Source organism: Lissotriton helveticus, chromosome 12 (genome assembly GCF_964261635.1).
Source record: "Lissotriton helveticus chromosome 12, aLisHel1.1, whole genome shotgun sequence".
Taxonomy (NCBI): Eukaryota; Metazoa; Chordata; class Amphibia; order Caudata; family Salamandridae; genus Lissotriton; species Lissotriton helveticus.
Genome location: NC_136073.1, coordinates 797,655,145 through 797,667,378, shown reverse-complemented (window position 1 = coordinate 797,667,378; position 12,234 = coordinate 797,655,145).

Sequence of the window (12,234 nt, the reverse complement as noted above, 5' to 3'; positions counted from 1 at the left end):
CCATCCTATACATCTATCAATATATCCTCTACACCCACTCTCTCATTTATCCCAAACCCCATACCACTACGATGATTGCCAAAATAACCCTTTCTAGACTCTCTCCTACTCTGCCCCTCCTTGTATCATCTGACACCTCTTTTACTATACCGATCCCCTAAAACAAACCTTTCTAAACTCTTTCCTCTGAGTCCTCCCCTCCAAAACTCATTTTTACTCATCCAAAAGCTCCTCCTATTGCTAAGACCTAAAATAAATAAATAAATAAAATCTTTCAGTCTTTTATCCCTTTACTATCCTTTTCAATCGAAATTAACGACTAACATGTTCACTTCTCAAATTCCATATTAAACTATACTAATATACTACCCAAATAACTGAATAACATATCCACTACTCAAATTACTTCATATTTTTTGACCATACTAAATTTCAACAGTAATCCTTTATGGGTTCCGGAGTGGCGTGCTACTCGCCAGAAAAGCTATTCAACACCCATCAGGGGTAACAAGTGCTATATGAATGCAAATCTTTCTTCCCCTTTTATCCCTCCGCTATCCTTCTCACTCCAAGTAACTGACTAATATCCACCACTGAAATTACTTCATATTTCACCATATTAATTCACCACTAATCCTTTGTAGGCTTCCTGAATAGCGTGCGTCAACAAGCGCTATATAAATACAAACATTTGTCCTCCTCTATCCTTCTGCTATCATTCCAAATCCAAATAACTGACTAACCTATCCACCACTTAAAATGTACTTGCATGTTTCACTATACTAATTCAACACTAATCCTCTATGGGTCCCGGAGTAGCGTGCTAGTCGCAGAAAAAGCGCTTGAACGCCTCGTCAGGTGTAGTAAGCGCTATATAAATGCAATTACAATAAAATACAATACAATATGCTACTGTGACATCTCCTAAAGTCAGAGTTCAAAGGTTTCCCTGTAAAAAGGACACAGATTAGTAGTGGGATTCTCAGGCCTTTCGTCAGTCCAGTGATCGAGTTCGATTTGCGCCTTTTTTCCATAGTGCCGGCACTCCTAGCCCTTGTGTCTCTTATCTCACTATGGACTTCCACCCGCTGTCATCAAATTGTCGGGGAATGCGCTTCCATTGGACTTGGCTGAACTTGTTGGCAGCAGGTGGAGCTGAGAAGAAGAAAAGAGTTGGCCCACCCCGTAAAGCCCTTTGCTATATTGTACATATTGCCCAGCCGAAATGTTATTGCCTCAGGAACCAGTGCTTAATTTATAAAAGAATAAGTATTGGGGCCGTTGTCAGGAGGCCACTGTAGCTTGCACCACCCATTGCCCCTTCCAGCGCAGCTAATGACAGTACCAACACAACTATTAACCATCATATCTCTACAAGTGTGACAACACAGACAACACAAACTATTTAAGGCGTATAAGAATGGCATGAGTTGCAGATATTTGGCATTTATTATGTATATTGAATTAATAAGCAACTGTTGTTGTGCTCATCTCTAAATTAGACAAACAGCTGCACCATGTGGCAGACTGTCATACTCGCCGGTGTTGACATTTAAGTGCCAGTGCCGAGCCCCGAAAACCACCAGCTCAAATTAAGCATCAACCGAAACCCTCCCAGAATATGTCAAATTGTATTGAGAGTAGGAATGGAGACAAGGAAACTATTTAGGGAAATGTGAAGAGAAAAATATGCTTACAAAACTCGAATTTCCCTAAAAGGACTCCGGCTAAACTGACCCTCTCAAACTTGGAAAAGAAAGGTACTTTCCTGCCTGTTATGTTGAGACAAAATGCACTTTGCCTGCTAACAGACATATTAAAATAGGTATTCCAGTGTTGGCCGGAAGCCATGTTCTAAGGATTAACTTTACAGCTTTGTAACAGAGGAATATTGGGCAACCATGGTTCTGTCTATCAGTAAACATGTCTTTTGCTGTTTGAGTGCTTGGAGAGAAGTGATTCTGTTCTACAAGTTGCTGCTACCCCAGCTAGATTGTAACCTCCCACTTGTGTGTTATTGGGTGAACTTTGATGACCTGTACCAGGTTGTTGGTGACCTCTGCCCAGGGCAGGACTGGGAACAGCAACCAGCCCTGGCAGATTGCTGCTTGACCAGCCCTGGGAGGGGGGGGGGGGGCGGTGCTAGCAAGAATCACCACTCCCACTTTTGTTACAGGGGGCCGATATTGCAGGACTGCTGCAAAACTGCCCCCCAGTGAGAAAAATGGCCCCCACAGGCACAAAACCGGCCCCCACCCCTCCGGCCCACCAGGGAAATCCCCAATGCCTGCTAAAGCCAGTCTGGCCCTGCCCCTTCCCAGGTCAACTGTGAACTGCTGGCATTTCTGCAAAACCTGCTTGTAAAGTGCCTAGAAGCTGATAAGATCAAGTAAAACCAGCATTAGAAATGCAATAGGTCTCACATTTTTTTGAGTTACAGCTACTGGCAGTGCTCAACATCTACCAGACAGATATTGGCACTTTGCAGGTGCCCAACAGAGCATTGCTCCGTGAAACTGCCTGAAAGCCTAAAACGATGTTGATAGCCTACAAAATAAAAAGGCTGATCAGGATGACCAGGAGGAACCTTGGACGTATTGGGATGGCCAACACAAGCAAACAGTGAGTGAAATCGCTTGGGCGTGACCCAAGCACGCAAAGGCTGGAGAATCAGACCCAATGCACCAATAAACACCCCGTATTTCTAAATGGCACAACAATGAATAAATGGCAATTCATGGGCATGCCAAAAGCAGATAGAGAAGATAACAACAGGTCTTGCAGACAGTTCATGCACGCTGCCTAGGCTTGACCTAAAAAGAAAACCTGTTTGAAGAATCCACGATAACTAATTCACTTGGAGGAATTTCAGGTCTCATCTGAGATGAAGAGAAACTCGCTGACCATTTTATCAAGGAGAACTGAGGTTCTGAAGATATCAAAGAAGAAGATTTCCTAGACAACACATTTTGCCATTAAAACCCTTATAGAGGTGAGCGTGTATCAGCCTTTCAACAATGGAAGGTAAACAGTTACAAGAACGCGGGCAGAGCCAGGCGTGTTCCAACTTCACAGGTGCGACCATGCTTGCCTTAACCACACATATGAATAGTTAAGGCAGTGCGTAGTCTAGTTGGTAACTGGCGGAAGCAGGAAGGATCGGAAGAGGACTCAACGCAGTGAGGTAAGTGGGGCTGGGGCTGAGGCCGGCTTTTGGAGGGGGTTAGTTTGTATGTTTTTTTTGGGGGGGGGGTTTGGGGTAGTTTTCAGGGCAAGGGGGGTTTGGGGTAGTTTTCAGGGTGGGGGTCAAGGCAGTTTTTAGGGCTGGGTGTAGCTTTCAGGCCTAGGGGAAGGGGGTTGTTTTTTAGGAGTGAGGGGGTGGTTCTAGATGTCAGAGCGGGGGCTTGGGGCAGTCTTAGGGCTCAGGGGGCAGGTATCGTAATACTTTTTAAGGCTTAGGGGGTGTTGGACTTGGGCCTTAGGGCAGGTTCACCCCTAATCTTTTTGCTTTTATTTGTGACCCAGTGTTAGTGATTTTTGGGTCTTGGCGCACTTTTTCCCTGTGTCCCAGAGTAAAGTGCGTGCGTGTAGTATGGCTGGCCTGCCCTCCCATAGGAATGCATGGGGAATGTGTGTGTCCATGTTAGTTCCTGATGTGTGGGGAGTGCAGGCTCGAGTTTGGTATGTGTGAACTCGTGAGAATGAATGCTGCGCAATGGTATGTGCGGCTTGTATGTGTCTAGAAGGGAAGTGCTACTTCTGGACATTGATGTATGTGTGCAGTGAGGGTGCTGGAGCATGATTGGCTGGAGCTGGCTGGCATGCCAGGCTCCAGGAAGTCTGGATGGGTCTGCCCGGTGGTGAGTGTGAGATCAGCATGAGTGATGTGTGGGAGGAGTGCACCTGGGTCCTGGATGGGCTGGGTTTTTCCCCACACAATGCTGGCTCCGCCCCCCTGTGGTTTGTCTAACGACCCAAGCCTCCCCAGTGAATGAAAGGGGTGGTTGGGCCATCAAGGGTACTCCCAAGCCAGCTGCAACTGGTTTCCCCCCACCCTGCACCCTGAAACAAAGGATTTCTCTGTATAAAAATGGGGCTGTGTCCCCACAGAAGTTGTTCTCTTCCAGGATCCTTGCCAGAGGGGGCTGTTGCTGCTGCTGGGGCCAGGAGGACCGCCACTTGGCTTGTCTCCCTGCCTGGAGACCCAGTGTGCTGGCTCTGGCCCTGCCTTGCCCCCCCCTGCCTGCCTCCAGACCCTGCTGGAGCTTTGCTGTTGCCTGGGAGCGCTGTTCCCCTGTCCTTTAGCGCAGGGGAGCGCTGTTTATTTTCCTTAGCGCTGAGGAGTGCTTTATTTGAGCCCTTGGCGCTTGAAAGCGCTTCATTTTGGGTGCCTAGCGCTTGGGAGCACTTTTTGTGCAGCCGGTGCCCACCCGGCATCTGCCCGTTTTATTTTGCCGATTTTCGGCATAGCGAGTGCCTACCTCGCTTTATATTTAATTTGGAAGCCGGTGCCCACCCGGCATTGCCCCGGTTTATTTAATTATTTAAAAGCCGGTGCCCACCCGGCATTGCCCCGAAATCACCGCCGCAGCCCAGATACAGTGAAGCCGTTGCCGGGCCGCTGCCTAGTGCGACCCGGAAGTCCCGCCTCCGTATCCCCAGGGCCGCGCTGTCATTGGCGGCCCCAGAGGAAGTCAGGCGGATTGCCGTGTGACGGGGCCAGGCCGGAGAAGCAGGAAGCCGCCTGCCGCGTCTTTCCGAGGCTCCCGCGTGAGAGGGAGCCCCGGAGTAACAGAGGAGCTACGAGACCGTCCCTCCAGCCGGGGCGAGACCCGGTAAGTGCCGGTAAAGGGAGAGGGGCGTCGGGACACATTGTCGGTGTCCGCCCCTCCCCCGTAGCGCGATCCCACGCTCGCTGTTGTGTGGAGCCTCGATAGGCTCCTGGGGGCATTTGACACTGTTCCGAGTCCCCCGGGAGGGACTCCAACGCGGGGCCATATTTGTTTAGAGCCACGAGAGGCTCTTGGGCAATATTCATTTCTCGAGTCCCCCCAGAGGGACTCCACCGCCCTGGGCATTGATAGAGAAAGCTCCCAGCCCCCATTTGTTTTAGAGCCTAGAGAGGCTCTTTGAGTGCCATAGTTTATTTAGAGCCCACACGAGGCTCGAGGGGGCAGTTCTTGGTTCAGAGCCCAGAGAAGGCTCACAGCGCCCACATTTGTTCTAGAGCCCCAGAGAGGCTCTTGGGCGTCATTCATTGTTCTTGAGCCCACGAGGCTACAACGTTGCCCATTTGTGATTCACAACTGTCCAGCACTTAGTGGACAGTTGCTACGTTTAGGCTTGTGTGCTGTGCTGCCTGCGCAGCTTCCCTGACATTGAGACTCAGGGCATTTCAGCCCTTGCAAGGCCAGTTGGCCTGAGGGACATTTCTAGTGTTGTGCTACATGCACCCTGCGCAATTTATGATTTACTGCTTATGTGATTTCTGCGCAAATGTTCTACCTGCACCTCTGAATGTGTTTTAATGTTTCATGTGCAATTGTCTATGTTATTACCTTTGCTAAAAGTGACCTGCTTAGGTGATTCTTTATGTTTTTATTCCCCTTTGCTAAAAGTGACCTGCTTAGAGGAATGTTTGTTTACCTTTGCTAAAAGTGACCTGCTTAGGTAATTGTTTATGTTTTTATTCCCCTTTGCTAAAAGTGACCTGCTTGGAGGATTGTTTGATATTACCTTTGCTAAAAGTGACCTGCTTAGGTAATTGTTTATGGTTTATTCCCCTTTGCTAAAAGTGACCTGCTTAGAGGATTGTTGATGTTTTATTGCCTTTGCTAAATGTGACTTGCTTAGGTGATTATTTTAGGTTTCCTTCCCTTTGCTAAATGTGACTTGCTTAGGTGATGGTTTTCCTTCTTTAGGTCCTGATGATAAGGTCCTAGTTCCCTGCGTGATTTCCCTACAGTGTTTAGGGTGGCGTAGGAGGTATTTACCCTTTACCAGTAGTTACTGGTTGTATGCTACGTTTACTATTTCTGTGTTACAGTCATTATATGTTTATGTGCTAAGTGTTATACCTACAAGTGCTATTTCTAAAAAGTGCATACCCCTGACAGTGGTCCAGGTGGCCCTGTCCTGTACATAATCCCTTGTAAATCTTGCCCGTGCCTGTTGGCACATTGTAAAGTGTGTGTGTTATCTAATGTGTTTTTATTATTATAATACAAAGGCTATTTTTGATATAACCTTGTGTGGAGTTTCCTTGGTGGTGGGCCTAGGGTGTTGTCGCTGGGGTGCGCGCGCAAACGCTTTACACATCGCCTCTGAGATTAGCCTTGCTGCTCGCGTCACGTTACCTAGAGGGTGAGCAGGGGTTATCTTGGCGTGTAACCCCTTGCCCTGACTTAGAAATGGTGATCCCTGACTGACTTTGGCGTGAGCCTTGGCCGGCCGGGGGTCCCGTTTCTAACATTGGTGGCAAGCGGTGCGGATTGGACTTGCGTTTGCGCTGTACCACAGTGGCGACAGGCCACACTACAAAACTCTGCAATTTTAGATAACCACATTTTGGGGATTATTGTTTTTTTAGGTGAAGTTTAAGTATTGCTTCTCCTGATAGGTGTCATTTTGTAATTTCTGTCCAGTACATTTGTTCCCCGCCCTGCTTACAGAGTTTGGTACCTGTGTCTTTATGGTCAGGTTGAGAAGTCAGGGGTGGTAGAAACTGCCTTACCAGTCCGAGGGGAGGGTGTGTGTGAATGAGTGGTGTGTTACACTGGACAGAGGAGTGCAAGTTCTCTGAGATAGGAATCTTGCTGAATTTTGTAATTGTGTACTCCTGTGTAAGCTCAGACCCCCAGGTTCCCTGTGTCAAACTCTTCTTGAGAACGTCCGCCAAAATGGAGCCTGTTTTTGATCTCTGTTGTCTTTTTAGGTACAGTAGGGCAGAGCTGGTCAGATTCTGTGAAGAGGGCGGCATGGAGGTGAGTGAGTTGGATACTCAGTCCCAGCTTAGGGATAGCCTGATCCTATGGCAAAAGGGTCAGTGGGATCTTGAGCACAGTGAGAGAGATAGGGCCCGGGCCGCACGCCATGAGGGTGGTGAGTCTGTGGAGAGCCCTGAAGAATGTGAGTTGTATGATGATGACAGTGGATGGATATCAGCAGATAGTGAGGACCCCATAGATAGGGAGTCCCTTGCTGGGTCCAGTGTCAGTACCAGTGCCCCATCCCTTTCCCTGTCCCCAGAGGATTGGTTAGATAGGAAGGAAGAGAGGGAGCATCAGCTAGCGATGGAACAGCTCATGTTAGAGCATGCCCAGGCTATGGCGCAGCTGGGTGTCAAGAAACAACAACTAGAGGTGGAGAGAGCCCTAGCGTGGGAGAGGATAGAGGTGGAGAGAAGGGCCATCATCCGTGAGAGCGCAGCCCTAGAAGATAGACTCTCCCCTGCCCACAGTTGTAATTGACTGGATTCCCCAGGGAGGGTGGAGTCCAGTGGTGGCAGCTTTTTAAATATAAGTGTAGACAGTCCCACTCCCAGTTCCCCGAGTATGGTACCTGTTTCCCTAGAAGAGGAGTATAGGTTGCAGTTCAGGGACAGTAGGAAACTGTCTCACCAGTCTTGGGAGGAGTTTACAGAGGACTGTCAGTGTGCACTGATTGAGTGGTTAGAGGTTCCCACGGGACATGATTTTGACAAACTGTTTTGTCTTATTCTCAAGGAACAGGTGCTCAGTCATTGTCGGCCGGAGTTGCGGCAACACCTGTTGGGGTTGACCTTTGATCCTTGGGAGCTTGCAAAGGAAGCAGACCGATGGGACAGTGCGAGAGGTTCTTTAGAGTCACTAGTGGGTGATTCCAACAATAGTGGGTCAGGTGTCCTCCAGCCCAGCGTGGTGGAGGAGGGTGAGAGTAGCCCAGCTAGGTCCCAGGTTAGTGAGGAGGGTGTAGGGGCTTACTACCTGTCTCAGTGGAGCAGGAGTGAGTGTGTGACCGAGAGTCCCCAGACGCCCGAAGCCCTGTCACAGAGCCTGGATGGTTTCTTTAGGGAACACCAGGATGGGAACCTAGGCTTGCCTGTTAGTTCACTTGAGGGAGATCTCCTAGTGTGTGGAGGACCTGGAGCATCTGTAAGCGGAGCTTCTATGGTTCTAGAGTCTGGCAGTACCGCTCCGGTAGGGAGGGTACAGGAGTCCAGCGAAAAGAGTGATTGGGGAATATTATGTGAGTCCCCAGAAGTCCTGGAGTGCCAGGCATTGGTTCCACCAAAGGTTGTAGACCAGAGGTTGGAAGGCCAGGTTCAGGATCCGCCTGACCTGAAGGGTGGGGCTACTGTAATCAGTGTCCTGACCAGTTCTTTTTCCAGAGGTACCGCCCCGGTTGGGAGGGAGCAGGACTCTGGAAGGGGGTGCAGAGGGTGGGAGAGCCCACCTCTGACCCCCGTGCAACCTGAGGGGTTAAACCCTAGGTTGGGAGAATGGTGTTCTGAGGGGACCCCTCGCAGGAGGAGGAGGAACCCTGGGAGAAGAGGTAAGGGGAGGAGAGCCTTCCCTGAGACTCCTGGTCCGCCTGAGGTTGTAGACCCTAGGCTGGAGAACCAGTGGCAGTCTAGCCCTGTCTTGCAGACAGGAAGGGTGGAGAATGGCTATTATGTGCCAGGGGTTACTACCCCCCACTTTGTGAGTAGGCAGGATCCAGTGGTACCTAGGTGGCCTAGGGCCTGGTCCTGGCCGAGGGCAGCTGGAGAGTATCAGTGGGGTACCCCAGTTAGTCCCTACAGTAGTTTTAGAAGGAACCCTAGTGGTTCACCGTGGCGTAAAACAGGAGGGTGTCCCTGCAGTTGTGGGCCCGCGTCCGTGTTTTATTGCCCCAAGCAGGGAAGTCCATCACGGTGGTGATTGGTCTGCCCTGCGTTTTGGCTGGAAGGGGGTTGTGTTGGACTTGGGCCTTAGGGCAGGTTCACCCCTAATCTTTTTGCTTTTATTTGTGACCCAGTGTTAGTGATTTTTGGGTCTTGGCGCACTTTTTCCCTGTGTCCCAGAGTAAAGTGCGTGCGTGTAGTATGCCTGGCCTGCCCTCCCATAGGAATGCATGGGGAATGTGTGTGTCCATGTTAGTTCCTGATGTGTGGGGAGTGCAGGCTCGAGTTTGGTATGTGTGAACTCGTGAGAATGAATGCTGCGCAATGGTATGTGCGGCTTGTATGTGTCTAGAAGGGAAGTGCTACTTCTGGACATTGATGTATGTGTGCAGTGAGGGTGCTGGAGCGTGATTGGCTGGAGCTGGCTGGCATGCCAGGGTCCAGGAAGTCTGGATGGGTCTGCCCGGTGGTGAGTGTGAGATCAGCATGAGTGATGTGTGGGAGGAGTGCACCTGGGTCCTGGATGGGCTGGGTTTTTCCCCACACAATGCTGGCTCCGCCCCCCTGTGGTTTGTCTAACGACCCAAGCCTCCCCAGTGAATGAAAGGGGTGGTTGGGCCATCAAGGGTACTCCCAAGCCAGCTGCAACTGGTTTCCCCCCACCCTGCACCCTGAAACAAAGGATTTCTCTGTATAAAAATGGGGCTGTGTCCCCACAGAAGTTGTTCTCTTCCAGGATCCTTGCCAGAGGGGGCTGTTGCTGCTGCTGGGGCCAGGAGGACCGCCACTTGGCTTGTCTCCCTGCCTGGAGACCCAGTGTGCTGGCTCTGGCCCTGCCTTGCCCCCCCCTGCCTGCCTCCAGACCCTGCTGGAGCTTTGCTGTTGCCTGGGAGCGCTGTTCCCCTGTCCTTTAGCGCTGGGGAGCGCTGTTTATTTTCCTTAGCACTGAGGAGTGCTTTATTTCAGCCCTTGGCGCTTGAAAGCGCTTCATTTTGGGTGCCTAGCGCTTGGGAGCACTTTTTGTGCAGCCGGTGCCCACCCGGCATCTGCCCGTTTTATTTTAGGTTTAAAGCATTTTATTAAAGCATAAAAAACACGGGAAGGGAAGTAGGAGGTCAAGGTTACATACAGTACAAAAAGAAGTAAGTTGCAGTAATTCTAGAGAGAAATGGGGAGGTCGGCAGTCCCGGAGGGGGAAAAAGGGCAAATGCTGTAAGGCAAGAAGGCCGTGCGAATAACCCTCCAATAGTCCCCAACCTCCCAAGCAAAGCTAAGCTGAGCAGCGTCCCGCAACACATCGTAAACAACACAGTCCCTCCGAGTCCCCCACCCCCAGAAGAAGAAAAAGAAGAAAAACAATACCCCAACATCCCCGTCCAATAGCCCATTATAAACCTTTCACCCCAACCACCCACCCCCAGGCCCCAGTCCCCTCGATCCCATCCCTCCTAAACCGCTGGAGCCGCCGGCGGCGTCAGCCTAAGAAGGCGTAGGTACCTCGGACATGTGATCTCGTGAAATTCCGTGGACAACAGTGCCAAGAAAGGGTGCCAGAGCTCCTCGAACTGGTCCCCCCTGCCCGCCACTGTGAGCGACATCTTCTCCATACCCAGTACCTGCCAGAGTCTATGTAACCAGCCAGTGACAGAGGGGGCAGTGGGGGTGCGCCAATGCACAAGGATATTTTGAACCGCTGAGCCCAGCGCAATAGCAATCTGCCTACCCCTGCGGGACTTCAGCGGGTACATCAAATCGTTGGGAAGGCCTAGCAGGACATAAGCCGGGAAGCGCGGGAGTTCAACCTCAAAGTGCCTGTCCACCTCATCTAAGACCTCTTTCCAATAAGCAGACAATATCGGGCATCCCCAGAGAATGTGCGATAGAGTACCCTCCTGGCCGCAGCCTCGCCAGCAACCCTTGTCCGTGAGTTTGTGCATCTCGTAAAGCCTCTCCGGGGTGTAATACCAATAGGTGGACACCTTGGTAAAAGTCTCCGTCAGCCCAGTGTGGTACGCAGAGTGCCTCGCCCGATATGCGATCCCGTCCCACTCTTTGTGGCTCAGGGTTCTGCCCAACTCTCTGTGCCAGCGCTCTCTGCCCGGGTTGTGGTAATGAAACGGCGGGGGTTGGAGAAATTTATAGAGATCAGTGATAAGCTTGGCATCCGAGGTCCGGGTCACCAGCCACCGCTCGTAAGGCGTGATTTGACGGGCTGCGACGTCGCGCACTTGGGGCTGGAGAGCCCAGTGACGGACCTGCATATAACGCAGTCTGTCCATCTCCGGCAGACCAAAATCCCGCCGGAGTTGTTGGAAAGGGAGCACCCCCTCCGGCCCGTAAATCTGAAAGAGCGCCCTGCAACCCGCACTCACCCAGCGAGAGAAAGCCCCCGGTTCCAAGCCCGGAGTAAAGTCTGGGTTACCAACTATGGGCGTGAACGGTGACGGGAAAGTAGTCAGCTCGCGGAGCTCACAAACCGCATCCCACACCCGTAGCGGAACCCGAGTGACAAAGGAGGCGTAGAGATTAGCCGGGCGGTGTGCGCGCCGCAGGAATGGGATCTCTTGAAGGGTGCGACCCGCAACCGCCTGATCTTGAAAGAGCCAGTGCTTGTCCGAATCCCACCTGCTCCATTCCACCAAATACCGGAGTTGCGCCGCTTGAAAATACTTCCGGAGGTCCGGAATACCGAGACCCCCCGCCTCCGGTGCCAGCGTGGAAAGAACCCTCTTCATCCGGGGCTTGCGGCCTTGCCACACGAAACGGGAAATGTCAGCTTGCGCTTGCTGTATCCAACCCACAGGGGGCTGGAGAGGCAGGGCGCGAAAAAGATACAAGATCTGGGGCAGTACCGTCATCTTCACCGCTGCGATACGGCCCAGCCACGAGAGCAGGCCCTTGCCCCATCGGCCGAGTTCCTCCTTAATCTTCTTGCTAAGAGAAGAATAGTTGGCTTCGACCATCACGGGCAGCGAAGGAGCAAGCAGGATCCCCAGGTACGGCACCGTGGAAGAGGACCACTGCATAGGGAAAAGACGCTGGAGGTCACGCCTGGTGTCCGCGGAAAGCGACACATCCAGGGCAGCCGATTTAGACATGTTCATTTTAAAGCCGGCCACACGTGCAAAGGCGTTCAGTTCCCGGACGCAGGCAGGGAGTGATCGCCTGGGGTCATCCAGGGTCAGCAGGACATCATCCGCATACAGGCTAACCGTGTGGGTATACTGACCCATCCTAACCCCAATAGCATCCGGATTGTCGCGAATCCTCTGAGCGAACGGCTCCATATAGAGGGCGAACAAAAGCGGCGAGAGGGGGCATCCCTGTCTCGTACCACGCTCAATGGCAAAACTACTAGAGCTGTGCCCGTT